We start from the raw sequence: 24,825 nt of genomic DNA on the forward strand, positions 1-24,825 counted from the left end.
AGCCATTTCCATGCGGGCTAGAAGCATGATTTATCAGTTTGGTGGCCGAGATGCTTTAACGATCTCTGAACTTTTTATGTGCTCCTTTCAGAAGGCTCACAAAACCCAAACCCTGTGCCTTAGACACCCATAACCACTGGGACCTGGAAGGCCGCAATCTCATTCTCCCCTTAGGCCTGAGGTTCCCCACTGTGGTGTTTGCCCGTTCGTTTGAAAATGTCTGTACAGGGGGAGAGAAAGGGTTAATATGTAGATCAATAGGAAAGCCGGAGGCGGAGCCTCCCTGTTTATAAAAGGGCTTAGCCAGAGGTTTGGGTAGTGGGTAGTTGATTGGTTTAGTGGGTTGATTGGTTGGGAAAGGCAGTTGGAAAAGCAGTTGGCAGACAGCTGGGATTAGAGAGACAGTTAGTTCAGTTGGTTCTTGTTTGAGGGGAGGTAGAAGAGTTTGAGACAGGATAAAAATAAGACTAAGAAGGTAAAGAGTAAGAAGGTTTGGTATGCAGTTAAAGTTCATATGTGTCTGCAATAAACTACACTCTTCGTTAACTGACTAAGAGATTTACCAGGGAGGACCTGGTTGGAGGCACCGCCATCAATACCACTCTCCATGCTGCTCTGTCCCATCTGGAGCAGCCGGGGAGTTATGTGAGGCTGCTGTTTGTGGATTTTAGCTCTGCTTTTAACACTATCCTCCCCCATAGACTGGTGTCCAAGCTAGAGGCGATTGGACTCTCCAACTCCACCTGTCTCTGGGTTTTGGATTTTTTGTCAGAACGTTCCCAGAGGGTTAGAGTAGGGTCACACATGTCCACAGCCCTTAGCCTTAACACCGGCTCACCACAGGGTTGTGTGTTGAGTCCCCTGCTCTACACTCTCTATACGTATGACTGTACAGCCATCTATTCCAGCAACAAAATCATCAAGTTTGCTGATGACACTACGGTGGTAGGGCTCATTTCAGGAGGGGATGAGTCCACCTATCGGGACGAGGTGGAGCGGCTCTGTGTTTGGTGTGGAGAGAACAATCTGGCTCTTAATACGGCTAAGACCAAGGAATTGGTGGTGGATTACAGGAAAAAAAAGGCGGACATTCAGCCCTTGTATATCAACGGGGAACGGGTGGAGAGGGTGGCGGAATTCAGGTTTTTGGGAGTAGCTATCGATCAGGGCATGACTTGGAGCGCACATACCACTGCTCTGGTGAAGAAGGCCCAGCAGAGAATTTATTTCCTCAGACTTTTAAAGAAGAACAATCTGAGTGAGAGACTGCTGGTGTCCTTCTACCGAGGCTCCATAGAGAGCATTCTTACATACTGTATTTGTGCTTGGTTCTCCAGTTGTACAGCTAGGGAGAGGAAGGTGCTCCAGAAGGTCATAACCACAGCCCAAAGGATTATTGGTCATCCTCTCCCATCTTTGGAAGAACTGTACGGTTCCCGTTGTCTTAGGAAAGCAAATAACATCCTGCAGGATTCATCTCACCCGGGACACTGTCTGTTTGCACTACTGCCTTCTGGCAGGAGATATAGAAACATCAAGTCAAAGACAAATAGACTGAAAAACAGTTTCTATCCAAGAGCTGTGGCCTTTTTGAATGCTGTAACTCGATAGTGTGACCTGGGAGTTTGATGGGTGTGGTGTGGGTGTGGCTGGAATGTGGTTTGTTTGGTTGTTGTTGTTGTTTTGCTTTTGTTGTTTTAAGGGATGGCATCCAATTTCGTTGCACTTTGTGCAATGTTGCACTTGTGTAATGACAATAAAGAATCTATTCTATTCTATTCTATTAGTGGTGTACGGGTCAATGATCCGTGAGACAACCGGGGGCTCCATACGAACGCCCACCCACGCTTTGTTGAGACCCTGCATTGAGTGAGAATGTTGGGCTACTTGGCCTTTGAAATCCCTTGTGATGCCACAATTCTAATCAGGCTCCTTTTGCTTCCCAGTGCTTTGCTTTCCAAATCCACCACCACTACCCGCACGATGACTTGTGGCTACGGAAACTGCTGCAGCCCCTGTAGCTCCGGAGGATGGGGCTATGGAGGCTACGGAGGCAACTGCTATGGTAACAGATGTTGCGGTGGCTATGGAGGCTACGGAAGCTACGGAGGCTATGGAGGTTATGGTGGCAACTGCTGCGGCAACAGATGTGGCGGCTATGGAGGTTATGGAGGTTACGGCGGCTACGGCAGCAACTGCTGTGGTAACAGATGTTGTGGCGGCTACGGAAGCTACGGAGGCTACGGAGGTTATGGTAGCAACTGCTGCGGCAACAGATGTTGTGGCGGCTATGGAGGCTACGGAGGTTATGGCGGCTACGGTGGCAACTGCTGCAGCAGCAGATGTTGTGGCGGCTGGGGATGGTAATTCTCCCTCACCTACACGAGAAGCATCTGAGCAAAGGACTTGCCTCCAACACTAGCCCTACTCAGAGTAAGCCCAATGAAGTGAACACACACGACCAACTTAGGCTCATTCATGCCAGTGGGTCTACTATGAGCAGGACTTGGTTGGACACAACAGAAGGTTTTCCTCCAAGTTGAGTTTCCTGGAAGCTCCCTGAATAGGGTCTTCAAGGGTCTCAGTCTCCAGCTCAGATGCCTGCTTTTCCCCTGCTGTTCCTCACTGTTGCTTCCTCATCACTCCACCCTGAATGGTTTGGTCTTCTCCACAAGAGGACATCCATCCCCTTCCTCATCCCCTTTGTACCTTCCTTCCTACCTGTTCCAAATTAAATACCATACTGCATCAGAACCAACGCCTACTGAGTTTTCATTTCCATTCCCGATCTTCAGCAGTTGGGTTTCATGGAATTCCAGAGCAGATTCCAGTGTGTTGTTAGCAGAGTAATAACTTAAACACATTGCCGGATTCCCCCCAAAATAGACCAGAGGCAATTATTATTTCATCAAGCAGAGCTTTACTGCGACTGAAGGCAAATGAGCAAACTGGTCACAAATCCATATACATTCAGGATTGGCAGTGTCCACAAGAAATCCAGTTGCAGCAGACTTCACTTAAACTTGCAATAAGTTATAATAAGTCTAAACCTTAACACTAAGCATACTATGTACAGAACACCACAATAGAAGGGAAAGAGATAGAAAGAGAAAGTGAAACCCAGGTTCCTGACAGTAAGCATATTTCTACAAAAAAAAAAAGATGACAGGCAAAGAGAAATGGAAAACATACCAAGAACTGAGAGAATTCTATCACGGAGATTAGAAAATTAAAACAAGGGAGCAATCAACAAGGGAATCTCATTATCTTATTATACATGATAAAGCTGTTTTTAGCCATCTCATCCCTTGCTTTTCCCTGTAACACCAATTACAGTCATTAACAGTCATCAACAGGTTTACCACACCTATTAGCCAATCACCCATTCCCCCCCCTTCTGAGTAATACGCCTCCCCACCCTCTCACTATATATAAGGGTCTGGTGACTTCTGTTTCAGCATATCTGAAGAAGTGTGCATGCACATGAAAGCTCATGCCAATAACAAACTTTGTTGTTATTGTTTAGTCATTTAGTTGTGTCCAATTCTTCGTGACCCCCTGGAGCAGAGCACACCAGGCTCTCCTGTCTTCCACTGCCTCCCGCAGTTTGAATCATAGAATCATAGAATCACAGAGTTGGAAGAGACCACAAGGGCCATCGAGTCCAACCCCCTGCCAAGCAGGAAACACCATCAGAGCACTCCTGACATATGGTTGTCAAGCCTCTGCTTTAAGACCTCCAAAGGAGGAGACTCCACCACACTCCTTGGCAGCAAATTCCACTGTCGAACAGCTCTTACTGTCAGGAAGTTCTTCCTAATGTTTAGGTGGAATCTTCTTTCTTGTAGTTTGGATCCATTGCTCTGTGTCCGCTTCTCTGGAGCAGCAGAAAACAACCTTTCTCCCTCCTTTATGTGACATCCTTTTATATATTTGAACATGGCTATCCTATCACCCCTTAACCTCCTCTTCTCCAGGCTAAACATGCTCAGCTCCCTTAGCCATTCCTCATAAGGCATCGTTTCCAGGCCTTTGACCATTTTGGTTGCCCTCCTCTGGACATGTTCCAGTTTGTCAGTTACAGTTTGCCAGTGAACTGTGGTGCCCAGAACTGGTCAAACTCATGCTGGGACTTCCGGAGGCGTCGCCAACAGCAATGGCGGTCTCCTTCTGAGTAGGAGGAGAAGCTCCACGGAATTTTGGGGGTCGCGCCGCAACGGTGCAGCGGAGACCCGAAAAAACTGCAGGTGGGAGAAGCCTGCAGCCGTGGGACCCGGCGGGCGCCAGAAGCACTTCCCCATTTAGCGAGGGAACCCTGCTAACTCCGGGGCTCCGGAGCCGAGCGGGGGTAGCGCGGTGCTGAGGGACGATCGCTACTTCCGTGGAGTGAAGCCGCGCAGCTGTTGCCGGAGAGCGCTGTACTCTTTCCTTTGAAATTCGGATTACAAACTGCAACCCGTGAGTAAGACTTTGAAATTAAGTGATCAAAGGATTGGATTACCTTTGATCGGGAAAAAAGACTTTAAATTTGGCACTGAAGCAGGAAAGACGCAAAAAGGAAGTTCGTCTTCCGCTCCTGTAGATAGAAATAACGCAAAGACTTTCAAAGCTAGAGCTATAGAAACCAAATTGAAAAGCTTCAGATTTCAATGTCTGATGTAAGACCCCCCCCCCCGGAGTGAGGGGGAGAGGGGAATTCTGTGAATCTGAGATTGAGATTGAAAAGAAGAGGGGGGAAAGAAACCACTGCCTAACCCCTGATCTTGGACTGCCAGAGACAATAAGAAAGTGTTGCACCGTTTATAAAGATTTGTAACTGTTTGAGGTTACTCTGCTTGTGAACTGGAAGGGACTCTTTGTAACAGTTGGAGTTGGAACTAGAAGAACTCCCTGGAACTGGAAGAACTCCCTGTAATTGTTGCCTTTAATTGAAAAGTGAAAGTAGGGCAGGACTGCCTTTGGAAAACTGCTTTGAAAGTAACATTGTTGCAAAAATACTCCCCTAGATGAGGTTTGGAATATAGCTGGGGACTTTCCATTACAAGGTCTGAAATTTTTCCCATCGGAAAGGAATTTGAACTGCGCAAGTGACCTTGAACTGTTGAAATAACAAAGCAATGGATCAGGATAAGCCCCAGCTACAGTCAACAAGAAGCAAAACTAAATTACAACAATTACAACAAAGAAGACTATCAGTAGTAGCACCGCCTGTTGTTGAAAAAGAGGATACTGGACAAATTGCTGCAAAAAGCACAGGTGTGGAGGAAAATCTAAGTGCATCATTAGATAAAATATTTGAAGCTTTGGAGAAACTGTCAGCTAAAATTGATTTGAACACCACAACCATTAGCTCCAATACGCAGGCTATTGACAGGCTGGTTCAGGAATCCAAATTGACAAAGAAAATTGCTGAGGAAGCTAGAGAAAAGGTGTTGGTGGTAGAAGGAAAATTGCAACCAATCAACAAGTAAATAGAAGAACACAAGGCACAACTGTCCTTACTGGAATTGAAAGATAAACAAGCTAATTTGAGGATCAGAGCTGTACCGGAATCGGAAGAAGGCAACTTGAATGAATTTCTTACGCAGGAACTAGGAGACTTTTGGGACCTCGACCCAGAGAAAGATTTCAAGATAGTGACAGCCTTCAGACTTGGCAGAGGGAATAAGGAGGGAAGGAAGAACAAGGTAAGAGATTGCCTGATTACACTTGGATCTAAAGAAGAGAGAGACAAAATATTGAGCCTACACTATCAGAAACCATTGGAAATAGAGGGATCCAGGATAGAGATTTACAAAGATATCCCGAAACATCTATTGGACCTTAGAGTGAAATACGGAGACCTGGTGACCCTGCTAAGAAGAAACAACATCGTTTTCCGGTGGGAATTTCCTCAGGGATTGTCTTTTACTTACAAAGGGGAAAAGGTTAAGATAAAATTGGAAGAGGACAAAGAGAAGTTTTTGAAAGTTCACGAGGAAGACTTATACAAGGAAGTGGATAACAGAGAATCAAGGCCGAAGCCAGGAATTTTGGACCTAACAAAATCAACATTGGAGGATAAAACAAAAGTGATACCACCCACAGATCAAGAACAAGCACTGGGAGCAGTTGGAGGAGAAGCAGAATAACTTCACAATGTCTCTGCAAGTATTGACTTGGAATCTTAGAGGCCTAAATTCCCCGGACAAGAGGAAATTTTTTTTTCATTTGTTGAGAAAGGAAAAATTGGACTTGATATGTTTACAAGAAACCCATGTGACCAGAACACATAGAAAAGTGTTAATTAACAAAAGATTAGGACAAGAATTTATCTCATCAGATAAAGTTAAAAAGAGAGGAGTGGTGATTTATGCAAAAGAAAGTCTATCACCTAAATTTGTATTTAAAGATGACCAAGGAAGATATGTAGCTATTGAAATACAATTTCAGGGTGATAAATTTTTGATATTAGGGGAAATCAGAATTTTACAAGAAATTGCATGAGACATTGTTGGACTATATGGACTTAAACATTATTATGCTTGGAGACATGAACGGAGTGGTATCGACAAATATGGATAAGTCAGAAAGACAAGTGGTGACCAAAGATGGAAGACTACCGAAAACCTTTTTTTGAAATGACAGACAATATGGACTTAATTGATATTTGGAGAACTAAGAACCCCCTTGGAAAAGAAGGGACTTTCTTTTCTGAAGCCCAAAAGACCTGGACAAGGATTGACCAAATCTGGATAACTAGAGGAATGGCTCCCAAGATCCGCAGAACGGAAATCTGCCCAAAAACATGTTCCGACCATAACCCTGTAAAGATGGAAATGAAACCGGAGATATGAATGGGGTGGTGTCTACGAACATGGACAAAGCCCAAAGTCAAAGTATAACAAAAGAGGGCAGACTGCCAAAAACTTTTTTTGAATTAACTGACAATATGGACTTGGTGGACATTTGGAGGACAAAGAACCCCTTGGGAAGAGAGGGGACATTCTTCTCTGAAGCCAAAATGACATGGACAAGAATCGACCAAATCTGGATAACTAGAGGACTGGCACCTAAGACTAGAAAGGTGGAAATCTGCCCAAAAACCTGCTCCGACCATAACGCAGTAAAGATGGAAATGAGACTAACTACAACCGGCTCCTTTAGATGGAAGATGAATGACACCTTATTAAGAAACCAGGAGATTGTTAAGAAGGCCCAAAAGACTCTGAGTGACTATTTTGAAATAAATTTGAAAACTACAGTGGATAAAAGAGTAATCTGGGACGCAAGTAAGGTGGTTATGAGGGGGTTTCTGATACAACAGAATACGATAAAGAAAAGAGCTCAGAATGAGAAAAAAGATAAGATCTTGGAGAAAATAAAAGAAGGAGAGAAAAAGTTGAGATTGAAACCAAAGTCACAGGAGATTCTGAGAGAAATTAAACTCTATCAAGCACAATATTCAAAATTGATAAATCAGGAAGTTGAATGGAAAATCAAACAAATGAAACAAAGGACTTTTGAATCAGCAAATAAATGTGGAAAACTGCTAGCATGGCAGTTGAAAAAGAGGCAAAAATTGAATACGGTTACCAACCTAGAGGTTGAAGGGAGAAATATTCAGAACCCTGTGGAGATCAGAAAATGTTTCCAGAGATACTTTAAACAACTTTATGCCCAAGGGCCGCAAAAAGAGACTGAGATAGACCAATTTCTAAGAAACAACGGATTACCAAAACTATCTCAAGAAAATAAGACAATATTGAACTATAAAATAACAGAACAAGAGATTGAAGGTGCCATTCAGAATATGCAATTGGGCAAATCTCCAGGGCCGGATGGGCTTACCTCTAAGTATTATAAGACTTTGAAAGACTATTTGATTCAACCATTGAAAGAGGTTTGCAATGAGATTATGCAGGGGAAGAAGGCACCGGAGTCGTGGAAGGAAGCTTTCATCACACTGATACCTAAATCTGAAACTGAAAAGACACAGCTCAAGAACTACCGTCCCATCTCCCTTTTAAATGTGGATTACAAAATTTTTGCAGATATTCTAGCAAATAGATTAAAAAGAGTGTTAAATGAAGTGATTCACAAAGACCAGGCAGGCTTTCTCCCAGGTAGACATTTGTCTGACAATACAAGGAACATTATTGACATTTTGGAACTTTTGCAAATTAACACCAATACAAAAGCAGTATTGATTTTCATTGATGCGGAGAAGGCCTTTGACAATATCTCATGGAATTTTATGAAGAAAAATCTTAAAGGGATGGGAGTGGGACGGGGGTTTGAAAACGGTATAGAAGCAATTTATTCAGAACAAAAGGCAAAATTGATAGTTAATAATGTGGTGACAGAAGAGTTTAAGATTGAGAAAGGAACACGACAGGGTTGCTCTATCTCCCCACTGTTATTTATTTCGGTCCTGGAGGTGCTCTTGAACATGATCAGACAACCCCAAACACATTTCTGTTTTTGCAGAAAGATGCTTGCTGTGAAATCCATAGAGGTCTCCTTTGTCACAGCCTAGGTTTATTCCAGATACTTAATATGGCACTTCTATGAAAGTGATTTCTTAAAGTCCGCATGAACTTTAACTTTATCATACCACAAATAACTATGCTATCCAAACATTAGGTCCTGTCCTATCTCCAAGAGCTTTTCACTTCTCAATGTCAACCACTCCTTCATCCACATTAAACAACAGGCTACAAATTGCAATTTCAGATTTGGTACACCCAATCTCCCCCTTTCCTTTGCATCTTGTAGTAATTTGTTTAACATGTGGTTTCTCCCACCCCTTGCCATAAAAACCTTGATAAATATTTTTGGCCATTGTTCAAACAGTAAGTCATTAGCTAGAACAGGTATTCTAAGTTCAAATTCTAACATCAAAGAGAGTATGACAAGTCTGTGTATTAGCTCCCCTTTTGTATAATATATATGTAAATGATGTCATACTTGAACTCATACGATCAAAATACTTTCCTTCCTTGGTTTTATTCCCATTTTGCTATATGGCAGGCATGTCCAAAGTCCGTTTTGGGGGCCTAATCAACAACTTTGAAGGCCTCAGGATCCTCACAAGCAGTTCTCAGCTGCAGGAGAGAAGCACTAACCAGGACAACTGCACATCAGGTAAAACTTCTGGCACCATTTCTTTGCTCTTGTTCCTCCTTGAAGGGAGAGGCAAGATGCTGGACCATCCATGGAAGAGAACACTGGACCCACCTGGGCCCATGTCAGACTTTTGAGTGGGGTGGGGAAATTGTTGGTTCAGTGTGAAAGGTTTTTGGTCTCTGTAAGGGATAGAAGTTTTGTTTATTTGCTAATTAGTGGGAGAGCGGAATTGCTTTGTCTATTTTTTTGATATATCTGTTGTTGCTTACTACTGTTTACAAGGCTGTGGTGTTGTTTTTCCATAAGCTGTATATGAAATACAGCTTATGGAGAAACAACACCACAGTCTTCTATATGAAATGCTTATGTATTATATGATCCCCAGCTCTTCCTCCTATGTTATTATGCATGTGCATATATTTTTATTTAATACAAGTCACTTACAGATGGGTAGCCGTGTTGGTCTGCCATAGTCAAAATAAAAAAATTCCTTTCAGTAGCACCTTAAAGACCAACTAAGTTAGTTCTTGGTATGAGCTTTCATGTGCATGCACACTTCTTCAGATACACAGTGTACATGAAAGCTTATACCAAGAACTAACTTAGTTGGTCTTTAAGGTGCTACAGGAAGGAATTTTTTTATTTTGACAAGTCACTTAGATATAGTTGCCATATTTCAAGAAGTAAAAGTCCACACAAAAAAAATGGGAAATCAACACCAAAGTTGAGGTTGAAAAACCAGACGTATAGCAACCCTAAACCTAGAGCTCTTCAGATGGCAAGTGACTAATAGTTTTAATAAACAAACAAATAAATACCTGAAGAAGTGTGCATGCACATGAAAGCTCATACCAGTAACAAACTTAGTTGTTCCAGCGCTACTGGAAGGATTTTTTTTAAATTTTGTTTCAAACAAATAAAAGATAGAAATCAACAGTTTGGGAAATGGTGGATGGAATAGTGGGATGGTCAGACCACAACTGGAATTCTGTGTCCAATTCTGTGCGCTACGATTAAGGAAGGATGTTGACAATCTGGATCGTGTGCAGAGGAGGGTGACCAAGATGACCCAGGGTCTGGAAACCAAGCCTGATGAGGAACGGTTGAAGAAGCTGGGTATGTTAAGCCTGGGAAAGAGGAGACTGAGAGGAGATAGGATAGTCATCTTCCAGGATCTCAAAGGCTGTCACATGGAAGAGGGAACTACTCTGGAGCTTAGGACTTAAGGCAATAGCTTCATGTTGCAAGAAAGGAGATTCTGAGTAAACATCAGGAAGAACTTTGACAGTGGAAGGTGGTGGACTCTCCGTCCTTGGAGGGTTTTAAGCAGAGGTTGGATGGCCATCGGTCATGGAGGCTTTAGCTGAGATTCCTGCATTGTAGGGGGTTGGACTAGATCAGTGGTTCTCAACCTGTGGGTCCCCAGATTTTGTTGGACTACAACTCCCATCATCCCTGAGCTCTGGCCTTGCTAGCTAGGAGTGATGGGAGTTGTAGTCCAACAACATCTGGGGACCCACAGGTTGAGAAAGGACTAGATGAACCTTGGGGAACCTTCCAACTCTACAATTCTATGATTCTATTAATGAACTGCTGTGGTCTGGGACAGTCACTTCACTCATCTCTTGGTGACTTTTTGTCATCTGGTGGAAGAGAGAGGTTGCAGCTCAGTGGTGGAGAATCTGCCTTGCATGTAGAAGTTCCCAGGTTCGATCCCCGCCTAAAAACCCAATGCAACCGCTGCCTGTCAGAGCAGAAGAGAAAGGAATCTGGCACCCTGCAGATGTTTCTGCACTGCAACACTCATCAAGCTTGAACGCTGGCCATGATGGTTCCTTCATAGCTGGAGCTGCCGTGTGTGTTGTAGAAGTTCCCAGGTTCAATCCCTGCCTAAAAACCCAATGCAACCGCTGCCTGTCAGAGCAGAAGAGAAGGGAATCTGGAGCCCTGCAGATATTTCTGCAATGCAACACTCATCAAGCTTGAACGCTGGCCATGACGGTTCCTTCATAGCTGGAGCTGCCGGGTGTGTTGTAGAAGTTCCCAGGTTCAATCCCTGCCTAAAAACCCAATGCAACCGCTGCCTGTCAGAGCAGAAGAGAAGGGAATCTGGCACCCTGCAGATGTTTCTGCACTGCAACACTCATCAAGCTTGAACGCTGGCCATGATGGTTCCTTCATAGCTGGAGCTGCCGTGTGTGTTGTATTCAGAGGTGGACTTAGAGGAGCCTGGCCAGTTTCATTGCACTGGGCACAGGGATGCTGCAGGGGGGACCACAACTATGATGCATAGTGAAAGATGAGAGTTATAAGGGCAAATTGTGGCCTCCATGGGGCGTCGCTGAAATTTAAGACCCCACGGTCCATGACTGCTATATTTCATTCTATTTCCAGAAGTGGCTTTTATGTCATGTGAATTATAGAAATGCAGAGTTGGAAGGGATCCCAAGCCCCATCTTGTCAGTTTGCATTTCTTAGTGCAGAAAGTATTGATAAGATGTGTAGAGATCTTTTCTATTCTACTTAATTCAAGAGGGTTCTGGAAGCTTCTCTATGTGAAAGAAGCAAGCAGAAGGTTCCTGATGTTTGGGTTATTCCTTCAGAGAAGCTGAGTACAGCTGGCTTAGACTGGTTATGTTATTGAGGCATCTAAATTAGACTCATGGCGTGCATTTTTGTGATAAGGGCAACACCCTGCCATTTCTTAGTATTTCTTGCATAGATCAAAGACCTGCCAATTCCTTGAATTGCTTGCATAGTCATCACGGTACAAGATGAGCCATAAAAGGAGATAATGGTATTTGATATGTGCCTTATGGTTTTTATCCAGGTAAAGAAGGGTGCTGTGAGATTCTAATTCGCTGAATGTTCTCTTACATGTTATGACGTTAAAAGTCCTATAAATTTTTGCTGAGTTCAGGGCTCAGACTTTGGAAATTATTCCTCTGAGTCAACTTGCTACAAGTACAGTGGTGCCTCGCAAGACGAAAAGAATCCGTTCTGTGAGTCTCTTCGTCTAGTGGTTTTTTCGTCTTGCGAAGCAAGCCCATTGACGGATTAGCGGATTAGCGCTATTAGCGGCTTTTAGCGGCTTATCGGCTTATCGGATCAGCTGATAAACGGCTTAGCGGCTTAGAAAAAGGGGGGGAACCCGCAGGAACTCGCAAGACATTGTCGTCTTGCGAAGCAAGCCCATTTGAAATTCGTTTTGCGAAGCACCTCCAAAACGGAAAACTCTTTCGTCTAGCGAGTTTTCCGTCTTGCGAGGCACCACTGTACCGTACTTTACAATCAACTTTCTGAGTTTCTCGATAGCGGCGTGGAGTTCTTTCTTTCAGCCAATGCTGGTTTTACTACATTATCTCTTTCTGTCAAGGTCATGCTGACTATAAAAGTAGGGTCAGAAGGAGCCTGGGTATCACTTTCTCTTTCTGTCTCTTTCCCTTCTGTTGTGGTCTTCTGTACATAGTATGCTTAGTGTTAAGGTTTAGACTTATTATAACTTATTGTAAGTTTAAGTGAAGTCTGCTGCAACTGGATTTCTTGTGGACAGTGCCAATCCTGAATGTATATGGATTTGTGATCAGTATGCTCATTTGCCTTCAGTCGCAGTAAAGCTCTGCTGGATGAAATAATAATTGCCTCTGGATCTATTTTGGGGGAATCCTGCAATGTGTTTAAGTTATTACTCTGCTAACAACACACTGGAATCTGCTCTGGATCAATACTAAATAGAATTCCCTGAAACCCAACTGCTGAAAATCGGGAATTTCAGCCAGATTCAAACAGAATGGAAATGAAAACTCAGTAGACATTGGTTCTGATGCACTATGGTATTTAATTTGGAACAGGTAGGAAGGAAGGTACAAAGGGGATGAGGAAGGGGATGGATGTCCTCTTGTGGAGAAGACCAAACCATACAGGGTGGAGTGATGAGGAAGCAACAGTGAGGAACAGCAGGGGAAAGGCAGGCATCTGAGCTGGAGACTGAGACCCTTGAAGACCCTATTCAGGGAGCTTCCAGGAAACTCAACTTGGAGGAAAACCTTCTGTTGTGTCCAACAAAGTCCTGCTCATAGTAGACCCACTGGCATGAATGAGCCTAAGTTGGCCGTGTCCGTTCACTTCATTGGGTTTACTCTGAGTAGGGCTAGTGTTGAAGGCAAGTCCTTTGCTCAGATGCTTCTCACGTAGGTGAGGGAGAATTACCATCCCCAGCCACCACAACATCTGCTGCTGCAGCAGTTGCCACCGTAGCCGCCATAACCTCCGTAGCCTCCATACCCGCCACATCTGTTGCCACAGCAGTTGCCACCATAACCTCCGTAGCCTCCGTAGCTTCCGTAGCCTCCGTAGCCGCCACAACATCTGTTACCACAGCAGTTGCCGCCGTAGCCGCCGTAACCTCCGTAACCTCCATAGCCGCCACATCTGTTGCTGCAGCAGTTGCCACCATAACCTCCGTAGCCTCCGTAGCTTCCGTAGCCTCCATAGCCGCCGTAACATCTGTTACCACAGCAGTTGCTGCCGTAGCCTCCATAGCCCCATCCTCCGGAGCCACAAGGGCTGCAGCAGTTTCCGTAGCCACAAGTCATCGTGCGGGTAGTGGTGGTGGATTTGGAAAGCAAAGTACTGGGAAGCAAAAGGAGCCTGATTAGAATTGTGGCATCGCAAGGGATTTCAAAGGCCAAGCAGCCCAAAGCTCCTGGGTCACTGCAGGGTCTCAATAAAGGGTGGGTGTGGCGTTCGTATGGAGCCCCCAGTTATCTCACGGACTATTGACCCGTACACCATTAATCCGCGGCCACCAACCAGGTCCTCCAGATAAATCATTTAGTTTCAGTCAGGTTCTTAAGTTAACAAAGAAGAGTGTAGTTTATTGCAGACACAAATGAACTTTAACTGCATTCCAAACGTTGCTACTCTTTACCTTCTTAGCCTTATTTTTATCTTGTCTCTAACTCTTCTACCTCCCCTCAAACAAGAACTAACTGAACTAACTGTCTCTCTAATCCCAGCTGCCTGCCAAATGCTTTTCCAACTGCCTTTCCCAACCAACCAACCCACTAAAACCAACCAGCTACCCACTACCCAAACCTCAGGCTAAGCCCTTTTATAAACAGGTAGGCTCCGCCTCCGGCTTTCCTATTGGTCTACATATTAACCCTCTCTCTCCCCCTGTACAGACATTTTCAAACGAACGGGCAAACGCCACAGTGGGGAACCTCAGGCCTAAGGGGAGAATGAGATTGTGGCCTTCCAGGTCCCGGTGGTTATGGGTGTCTAAGGCACAGGGTTTGGGTTTTGTGAGCCTTCTGAAAGGAGCACATACAAAGTTCAGAGATCGTTAAAGCATCTTAGCCACTTCAGGAACCAAACTGATAAATAATGCTTCTAGACCTCATGGAAGTGGCTGCATGCTTAAAAGGAGCCCATGGAAAGCCCCTGACCCTTTCTAGAAAATCCATGGTGATTATGGTGATGGTGATGATTTATCCGCCCTCCACATTAAGATCCCAGGGCAGGTTACAACATTAAAACATAATATTAGAAATGATTTTCAACAAAAAAGAAGGTGTGTCCTAAAAATGGGCACCTCGAGTGTCACAAGCCAGGGGAAAGAGGCACATCTTCAGCCTTCCTCAAAAGCTGTTTCATGAAGCTGCAAGACACACCTCTGTGGTGAGGGAGTCCCACAGCTTAGGGGCCACCACAGAAAAAGCCCTCTCCTGGGCTGCCACCCTCTGAGCCTCTGGGGTGGAGGAACTATCAAGAGGACCCTCTCTGCCAATCATACCCGCTGAGAGGATGTTTCTGGTAGGAAGCTGTGCTTGAGTATGTTAGGCTTTAGTTGTTCGCTGCCAGACCTCTGCACCATCTCTGTCCTTGAATTATCACCAACCAATTGAGTTCCCTCTCACCCCAAAAAGGAAGTTTTTACCCCAACCTCCTACCCACTCCACAAACACTCATGAAAGCCCAGGCTGACATTTAAGGAACCAGTTTTTGTGCTTTCATCTTGATGTGCATGGCTATAAATCCCAGAGATGCCTTGTCATTAGTTCTGCTTTATAAGCAGAGCAGGCTGGGAGCACAAGCTAAACAAGGCATGGCTTGAGAAGCCAAGTAAACACCCACAAAACCTCAAACTTCCACCACCAGGACATGAAAAGAGCCCTGTCTAGTTCAGTGTCGTGCTCTCACAAGGGACAACCTGGTTCCAGCGGGGAACCCACAAGCAGAGTCTCAGCACAACAGCACCCTTCTCTCTTGTGAGTCCTGAAACGCTGCTTCTGAAGGTGAAGGCAGAACATAGCCACCACCATGGCTAATAGCCCCTGATAGCCTGATTTCCCACCAATATGCTGAATCCCCTTCTCAAGCCATCCAAGTTGGTGGCCGTCATTACTTCCTGAAGCAATGAAATGAACTCATGGTGCTCACTAATGGTTTATTCCCAGGCTTTGACATAAGATCTTCTACTGAGTCAGAACTTTGGTCCATCCAGCTCAGCATTGTCTATGCCAGCTGATGGTGGCTCTCCAGAGCTTCAGATAGGGGGGGGGGGTTCCAGCTCTACTGGGGATGCCTTCTGCATGAAAAAGCACACACCACATCCCCCCCCCCAAGAGAAAGATTCTAGTCCTCATACTGGGAACTGAACCTGGAGCCTTATCCATAAGATCATGAGAAGAGCCAGTTGGATGAGGCCAAAGGGGCCCCATTTAGTTCAGCATTGTGTCCTCACAGTGGACAACCAGTTGCCAGTCAGAAAGCTGCAAGCATTTTGAGTGCAACAGCAACTCTCCCTCCCTACAGTTTCCTGCTACTGGTATTCAGAAGCATATTGTCTCTAACAGTGGAGGTACACTGTTAAGAATAAGAATAGTATTATTTATACCCCACTCATCTGGTTGGGTTGCCCAAGCCGCTCTATGTCCTGTGGCCCTTCTCCTAGAACTATTTTTCTCCTAGCGAACACATTCTTAAAACTGCAATTCTAACAGCACAGATCCAGATTCAGAATGTTTCCCAGCAGGACTACGTTACCTTGATCTCTGAGGAGCTGAAGTCCAGAAGAGTGTTTGGAGGAACCCCAAGAGTTGAGGGCTTTTATACCCGTTTCCCGAGCCACCTCATGGGGAGGAATGTGCGTGGCATGACACCTGTTAGCAGCTAACTCATACTTAACTCACACATGCATCTCAGCTCCAATTGCTGTATGGGAACAGCGCTCCTGTTTAGGAACACCAGAGTTAAAAATAAAAATGAGGACGTCATCGTCCGTTCCCAATAGTTCCGCTTGCTCCATAAATTTATGGGCCTCATTCCTTCCCATATAATCAACTGTTTCCATCAGACTCAAACCGGGAGTGCAGGCAGTTGGACTAGTTTGCTTCCGAAGCGCCTGCCCAAATGGTCCACCACTGAGGGACAAGCAAATCATGGCAAAGGCACGTGCTTAGCATCCAGATGTAGAAAAAATATGCTCAAGATGCTGAAGTCTAGGCCAGATGCCACGTGTGTGTGTGTGTTTGTGTTTGTGTGTGTGTGTTCTGATTTTGTGGTGTTTCTTTTCTTTCTTTTATAAAGTTTTTATTTCATTTTAATACACCACATTAGTGATGTATGGAAGTGAGAGCTGGACCATCAAGAAGGCTGATCGCCGAAGAATGGATGCTTTTGAATTCTGGTGCTGGAGGAGACTCTTGAGAGTCCCATGGACTGCAAGAAGATCAAACCTCTCTATTCTGAAGAAAATCAGCCCTGAGTGCTCCCTGGAAGGACAGATCCTGAAGCTGAGGCTCCAAGACTTTGGCCACCTCATGAGAAGAGAAGACTCCCTGGAAAAGACCCTGATGTTGGGAAAGATGGAGGGCGCAAGGAGAAGGGGACAACAGAGGTCAAGATGGTGGGACAGTGTTCTCGAAGCTACCAGCATGAGTTTTGTTTTTTTTAATAAATATTTTATTCAGTTTTCACAATAAAAAGCATACAAAGACAAAGAAAGTACAAAATCACAAAAAACAATACAATACAAAATACAAACATTAAGCACATCAACAGAAAGAAAAAAAGAAAAAACACACATATAGTAACAAAAAACACAAAAATTCCCTCTTTCTTAGTTTCTCATCTTCAATTAACTTATTTTCCCAACTTCCTCACGTCTCCCGTTCTTGTATCCCTTTTTAAAAAATTAATTTAGCAAATTCATATCCTATTAATTTATCTGTTGTTAGTCCAATCTTACATTTTACTTTGTTGCTAAAGCTCCTGCAATTCATTTCAATGTCCTTAACATTCAAAAATTTTACAGTGTTTCTGCAAATAAATTTTAAATTTCTTCCAATCTTCCTCCACTGTCTCCTCTCCCTGGTCTCGGATTCTGCCAGTCATTTCCGCCATCTCCATATAGTCCATTAGTTGCATCTGCCAATCTTCCAAGGTGGGTAGATCTTGTGTCTTCCAATGCTTTGCGATGAGAATTCTTGCTGCTGCTGTAGCATACATAAAAAAAGTTCTATCCTTCTTTAACACCGATTGGTCCACTATGCCCAGGAGGAAGGCCTCTGGTTTCTTCGGGAAAGTATATTTAAATACCTTTTTCAGTTCATTATATATCATTTCCCAGAAGGCCTTGATCCTTGGGCACGTCCACCAAAGGTGAAAGAATGTACCTTCAATCTCTTTGCATTTCCAACATTTATTATTGGGCAAGTGATAGATTTTTGCAAGCTTGACTGGGGTCATGTACCACCTGTAAATCATTTTCATAATATTCTCTCTTAAGGCAGGGCAAACCCCCCTCTGTCTTTAGCATCAGTAAGAATTTTAAGTTTTATTCTGGGCTTTTTGCCCTGCCAGACAAACCTAGATATGTCTCTTTGCCACTTCTTGAAACAGTCCATCTTATCAATAATTTGCAATGATTGGAATAAAAATAACATTCTAGGCAATACATTCATCTTAATAACAGCGATTCGACCCAGCAAGGAAAGCTTCAAGTTCGTCCAAATTTCTAAATCTTTTTTCACCTCTGAAATTAAATAAGTTAAAAACTAAGGTTTTGGAGAAAAATTTGACACCGATAGAGAGAGGTTTCAGAATGAGACAGAGCTAACAATAGCAAAGAAGGTAAAATACCTGGGGGTGAACATGACATCTAAGAATGTATACCTTTTTAAAGACAACTATGAGAAATGCTGGTCAGAGGTGAAAAAAGATTTAGAAATATGGACGAAGTGGCAAAGAGACATATCTAGGTTTGTCTGGCAGGGCAAAAAGCCCAGAATAAAACTTAAAATTCTTACTGATGCTAAAGACAGAGGGGGGTTTGCCCTGCCGGACTTAAAACTTTATTATGAGTCAGCTGCCTTTTGCTGGCTGAAGGAATGGCTGCTTCTTGAGAATACTGATGTTTTGGACCTTGAAGGGTATGGTAATGTATTCGGGTGGCATGCATATCTATGGTATGGCAAGATAAAAGCACATAAGGCATTTAAAAACCATATTGTCAGAAAAGCACTGTTTAATGTCTGGATAAGGTATAAAGACCTTTTGGAGAACAAAACTCCAAGGTGGTTATCACCTATGGAGGCGAAGGCCTTGAAAAAACTCAATATGGAAGCTAATTGGCCAAAATATTGGGAAATTCTAGAACAGGAAGGTGATAAATTGAAATTGCAGAGTTATGAAAAACTCAAAGAGAAGGTGCGAGACTGGTTACACTATTTTCAAATAAGAGAGGTTTATAACTTGGATTTTAAAAAATGGCTTTCAGGTGGAAAAATCAAAGCTGGAAACAGAACTGTTAGAACCCAATGTAAAGACACTTTCGAGAATGTATAATCTGCTGTTGAAATGGAATACTGAGGAAGAAACAGTAAAATCGGCAATGATAAAATGGGCACAAGACATAGGTCATAACATTGTTTGCTGACTGGGAGAAGTTGTGGACCACCGGGATTAAATTCATGGCATGTAATGCCTTAAGAGAGAATATTATGAAAATGATTTACAGGTGGTACATGACCCCAGTCAAGCTTGCAAAAATATATCATTTGCCCGATAACAAATGTTGGAAATGCAAAGAGATTGAAGGTACATTCTTTCACCTTTGGTGGACGTGCCCAAGGATCAAGGCCTTCTGGGAAATGATATATAATGAACTGAAAAAGGTATTTAAATATACTTCCCGAAGAAACCAGAGGCCTTCCTCCTGGGCATAGTGGACCAATCGGTGTTAAAGAAGGATATAACTTTTTTTATGTATGCTACAGCAGCAGCAAGAATTCCCATCGCAAAGCATTGGAAGACACAAGATCTACCAACCTTGGAAGATTGGCAGATGCAACTAATGGACTATATGGAGATGGCGGAAATGACTGGCAGAATCCGAGACCAGGGAGAGGAGACAGTGGAGGAAGATTGGAAGAAATTTAAAATTTATTTGCAGAAACACTGTAAAATTTTTGAATGTTAAGGACATTGAAATGAATTGCAGGAGCTTTAGCAACAAAGTAAAATGTAAGATTGGACTAACAACAGATAAATTAATAGGATATGAATTTGCTAAATTAATTTTTTAAAAAGGGATACAAGAACGGGAGATGTGAGGAAGTCGGGAAAATAAGTTAATTGAAGATGAGAAACTAAGAAAGAGGGAATTTTTGTGTTTTTTGTTACTATATGTGTGTTTTTTCTTTTTTTCTTTCTGTTGATGTGCTTAATGTTTGTATTTTGTATTGTATTGTTTTTTGTGATTTTGTACTTTCTTTGTCTTTGTATGCTTTTTATTGTGAAAACTGAATAAAATATTTATTAAAAAAAACAAAACTCATGCTGGTAGCTTCGAGAACACTGTCCCACCATCTCATCCTCTGTCGTCCCCTTCTCCTTGTGCCTTCCATCTTTCCCAGCATCAGGGTCTTTTTCCAGGGAGTCTTCTCTTCTCATGAGGTGGCCAAAGTACTGGAGCCTCAGCTTCAGGACCTGTCCTTCCAGTGAGCACTCAGGGCTGATTTCCTTCAGAATGGAGAGGTTGGATCTTCTTGCAGTCCATGGAACTCTCCAGAGTCTCCTCCAGCACCAGAATTCAAAAGCATCCATTCTTCGGCGATCAGCCTTCAGGTGGTCCAGCTCTCACTTCCATACATCACTAATGTGGTGTATTAAAATGAAATAAAAACTTTATAAAAGAAAGAAAAGAAACACCACAAAATCAGAACACACACACACAAACACACACACGTGGCATCTGGCCTAGCGTCTTGAGCATATTTTTTCTACATTTGGATGCTAAGCACATGCCTTTGCCATGTTTTGCTTGTCCCTCAGTGGTGGACCATTTGGGCAGGCGCTTCGGAAGCAAACTAGTCCAACTGCCTGCACTCCCGGTTTGAGTCCGATGGAAACAGTTGATTAAATGGGAAGGAATGAGGCCCATAAATTTATGGAGCAAGCGGAACCATTGGGAACGGACGAGGACGTCCTCATTTTTATTTTTAACTCTGGTGTTCCTAAACAGGAGCGCTGTTCCCATACAGCAATTGGAGCTGAGATGCATGTGTGAGTTAAGTATGAGTTAGCTGCTAACAGGTGTCATGCCACGCACATTCCTCCCCATGAGGTGGCTCGGGAAATGGGTATAAAAGCCCTCAACTCTCGGGGTTCCTCCAAACACTCTTCTGGAGTTCAGCTCCTCAGAGATCAAGGTAACGTAGTCCTGCTGGGAAACATTCTGAATCTGGATCTGTGCTGTTAGAATTGCAGTTTTAAGAATGTGTTCACTAGGAGAAAAATAGTTCTAGGAGAAGGGGCATAGAGCAGCTTGGGCAACCCAACCAGATGAGCGGAGTATAAATAATACTATTCTTAATCTTAAGAGAGTACCTCCACTGTTAGAGACAATATGCTTCTGAATACCAGTAGCAGGAAACTGTAGGGAGGGAGAGTTGCTGTTGCACTCAAAATGCTTGCAGCTTTCTGACTGGCAACTGGTTGTCCACTGTGAGGACACAATGCTGAACTAAATGGGGCCCCTTTGGCCTCATCCAACTGGCTCTTCTCATGTTCCTATGGATAAGGCTCCAGGTTCAGTTCCCAGTATGAGGACTAGAATCTTTCTCTTAGGGGATGGGACGTGGTGTGTGCTTTTTCATGCAGAAGGCATCCCCAGTAGAGCTGGGGGGAAAACCCTATCTGAAGCTCTGGAGAGCCACATCAGCTGGCATAGACAATGCTGAGCTGGATGACCAAACTCAGTAGAAGATCTTATGTCAAAGGCTGGGGATAAACCATTAGTGAGCACCATGAGTTCATTTCATTACTTCAGGAAGTAATGGCGGCCACCAACTTGGATGGCTTGAGAAGGGGATTCAGCATATCGGTGGGAAATCAGGCTATCAGGGGCTATTAGCCATGGTGGTGGCTATGTTCTGCCTTCACCTTCAGAAGCAGCGTTTCAGGACTCACAAGAGAGAAGGGTGCTGTTGTGCTGAGATGTGGGTTCCCCGCTGGAACCAGGTTGTCCCTTGTGAGAGCACGACACTGAACTAGACAGGGCTCTTTTCATGTCCTGGTGATGGAAGTTTGAGGTTTTGTGGGTGTTTACTTGGCTTCTCAAGCCATGCCTTGTTTAGCTTTGGCTCCCAGCCTGCCCTCCTTATAAAGCAGAACTAATGACAAGGCATCTCTGGGATTTATAGCCATGCACATCAAGATGAAAGCACAAAAACTGGTTCCTTAAATGTCAGCCTGGGCTTTCATGAGTGTTTGTGGAGTGGGTAGGAGGTTGGGGTAAGAACTTCCTCTTTGGGGTGAGAGGGAACTCAATTGGTTGATGATAATTCAAGGACAGAGATGGTGCAGAGGTCTGGCAGCGAACAACTGAAGCCTCACATACCTAAGCACGGCTTCCTACCAGAAACATCCTCTCAGCGGGTGTGATTGGCAGAGAGGGTCCTCTTGATAGTTCCTCTACCCCAGAGGTTCAGAGGGTGGCAGCCCAGGAGAGGGGTTTTTCTGTGGTGGCCCCTAAGCTGTGGGACTCCCTCACCACAGAGGTGTGTCTTGCATCTTCATGAAACAGCTTTTGCAGAAGGCTGAAGATGTGCCTCTTTCCCCTGGCTTGTGACACTGGAGGTGCACATTTTTAGGACACACCTTCTTTTTTGTTGAAAATCATTCCTAATATTATGTTTTAATGTTGTAACCTGCCCTGGGATCTTAATGTGGAGGGCAGATAAATCATCACCATCACCATAATCACCATGGATTTTCTAGAAAGGGTGAGGAGCTTTCCATGGGCTCTTTTCAAGCATACAGCCATTTCCATGAGGGCTAGAAGCATTATTTATCAGTTTGGTGGCTGAGATGCTTTAACGATCTCTGAACACTTTATGTGCTCCTTTCAGAAGGCTCACAAAACCCAAACCCTGTGCCTTAGACACCCATAACCACTGGGAACTGGAAGGCCGCAATCTCATTCTCCCCTTAGGCCTGAGGTTCCCCACTGTGGTGTTTGCCCGTTCATTTGAAAATGTCTGTACAGGGGGAGAGAAAGGGTTAATATGTAGACCAATAGGAAAGCCAGAGGCGGAGCCTCCCTGTTTATAAAAGGGCTTAGCCTGAGGTTTGGGTAGTGGGTAGCTGGTTGGTTTTAGTGGGTTGATTGGTTGGGAAAGGCAGTTGGAAAAGCAGTTGGCAGACAGCTGGGATTAGAGAGAGAGTTAGTTCAGTTAGTTCTTGTTTGAGGGGAGGTAGAAGAGTTAGAGACAGGATAAAAATAAGACTAAGAAGGTAAAGAGTAACAAGGTTTGGAATGCAGTTAATGTTCATTTGTGTCCGCAATAAACTAAACTCTTTGTTAACTTAAGAACCTGACTAAGAGATTTACCAGGGAGGACCTGGTTGGAGGCACCGTATTACTGGTGTATGGGTCAATGATCTGTGAGACAACCGGGGGCTCCATACGAACACCCACCCACCCTTTGTTGAGACCCTGCATTGAGTGAGGATGTTGGGCTACTTGGCCTTTGAAATCCCTTGTGATGCCACAATTCTAATCAGGCTTCTTTTGCTTCCCAGTACTTTGCTTTCCAAATCCACCACCACTACCCGCACGATGACTTGTGGCTACGGAAACTGCTGCAGCCCCTGTGGCTCCGGAGGATGGGGCTATGGAGGCTACGGAGGCAACTGCTGTGGTAACAGATGTTACGGCGGCTATGGAGGCTACGGAAGCTACGGAGGCTACGGAGGTTATGGTGGCAACTGCTGCAGCAACAGATGTGGCAGCTATGGAGGTTACGGCGGCTACGGCGGCAACTGCTGTGGTAACAGATGTTGTGGCAGCTACGGAGGCTACGGAAGCTACGGAGGCTACGGAGGTTATGGTAGCAACTGCTGCGGCAACAGATGTTATGGCGGCTATGGAGGCTACGGAGGTTATGGCGGCTACGGTGGCAACTGCTGCAGCAGCAGATGTTGTGGTGGCTGGGGATGGTAATTCTCCCTCACCTACACGAGAAGCATCTGAGCAAAGGACTTGCCTCCAACACTAGCCCTACTCAGAGTAAGCCCAATGAAGTGAACGGACACGGCCAACTTAGGCTCATTCATGCCAGTGGGTCTACTATGAGCAGGACTTGGTTGGAGACAACAGAAGGTTTTCCTCCAAGTTGAGTTTCCTGGAAGCTCCCTGAATAGGGTCTTCAAGGGTCTCAGTCTCCAGCTCAGATGCCTGCCTTTCCCCTGCTGTTCCTCACTGTTGCTTCCTCATCACTCCACCCTGTATGGTTTGGTCTTCTCCAGAAGAGGACATCCATCCCCTTCCTCATCCCCTTTGTACCTTCCTTCCTACATGTTCCAAATTAAATACCATACTGCATCAGAACCAATGTCTACTGAGTTTTCATTTCCATTCTGTTTGAATCTGGCTGAAATTCCCTATTTGCAGCAGTTGGGTTTCATGGAATTCTATTTAGTATTGATCCAGAGCAGATTCCAGTGTGTTGTTAGCAGAGTAATAACTTAAACACATTGCAGGATTCCCCCCAAAATAGACCAGAGGCAATTATTATTTCATCCAGCAGAGCTTTACTGCGACTGAAGGCAAATGAGCATACTGATCACAAATCCATATACATTCAGGATTGGCACTGTCCACAAGAAATCCAGTTGCAGCAGACTTCACTTAAACTTACAATAAGTTATAATAAGTCTAAACCTTAACACTAAGCATACTATGTACAGAACACCAGAATAGAAGGAAAAGAGATAGAAAGAGAAAGTGAAACCCAGGTTCCTGACAGTAAGAGCTGTTGGACAGTGGAATTTGCTGCCAAGGAGTGTGGTGGAGTCTCCTTCTTTGGAGCTCTTTAAGCAGAGGCTTGACAACCATATGTCAGGAGTGCTCTGATGGTGTTTCCTGCTTGGCAGGGGGTTGGACTCGATGGCCCTTGTGGTCTCTTCCAACTCTAGGATTCTATGATTCCTTCTGACCCTACTTTTATAGTCAGTATGACCTTGACAGAAAGAGATAATGTAGCAAACCAGCACTGGCTGAATGAAATAACTCCACGCCGCTATGGAGAAACTCAGAAAGTTGATTGTAAAGTACGGTACTTGCTAGCAAGTTGACTCAGAGGAATAATTTCCAAAGTCTGAGCCCTGAACTCAGCAAAGATTTATAGGACTTTTAACGTCATAACA

The 24,825-nt window shown here is 44.1% G+C and overlaps 3 long non-coding RNA genes across 3 annotated transcripts in view; 2 read left to right on the forward strand and 1 right to left on the reverse strand.

Annotated features, from left to right (window-relative positions):
• Positions 1-355: 355 nt before the first annotated feature.
• On the forward strand, positions 356-2,754 carry LOC310694429. The gene is made up of 2 exons (XR_014519693.1): positions 356-475; positions 1,947-2,754. It is a non-coding gene; the product is annotated as an uncharacterized lncRNA (long non-coding RNA).
• A 10,172-nt stretch (positions 2,755-12,926) lies between these two features.
• Positions 12,927-14,171, reverse strand: LOC310694433. The gene is made up of 2 exons (XR_014519697.1): positions 14,039-14,171; positions 12,927-13,740 (listed from the first exon to the last, which is right to left on the reverse strand). It is a non-coding gene; the product is annotated as an uncharacterized lncRNA (long non-coding RNA).
• The window catches only part of LOC310694360, a 65,834-nt gene continuing 55,132 nt past the window's right edge, over positions 14,124-24,825 (forward strand). The window contains exon 1 of the long non-coding RNA XR_014519620.1: positions 14,124-14,231. This is a non-coding gene — a long non-coding RNA (uncharacterized lncRNA). The remainder of the gene's footprint in view (positions 14,232-24,825) is intronic.

Source organism: Podarcis liolepis (genome assembly GCF_965112155.1).
Source record: "Podarcis liolepis genome assembly, chromosome: 15".
Lineage (NCBI taxonomy): Eukaryota > Metazoa > Chordata > Lepidosauria > Squamata > Lacertidae > Podarcis > Podarcis liolepis.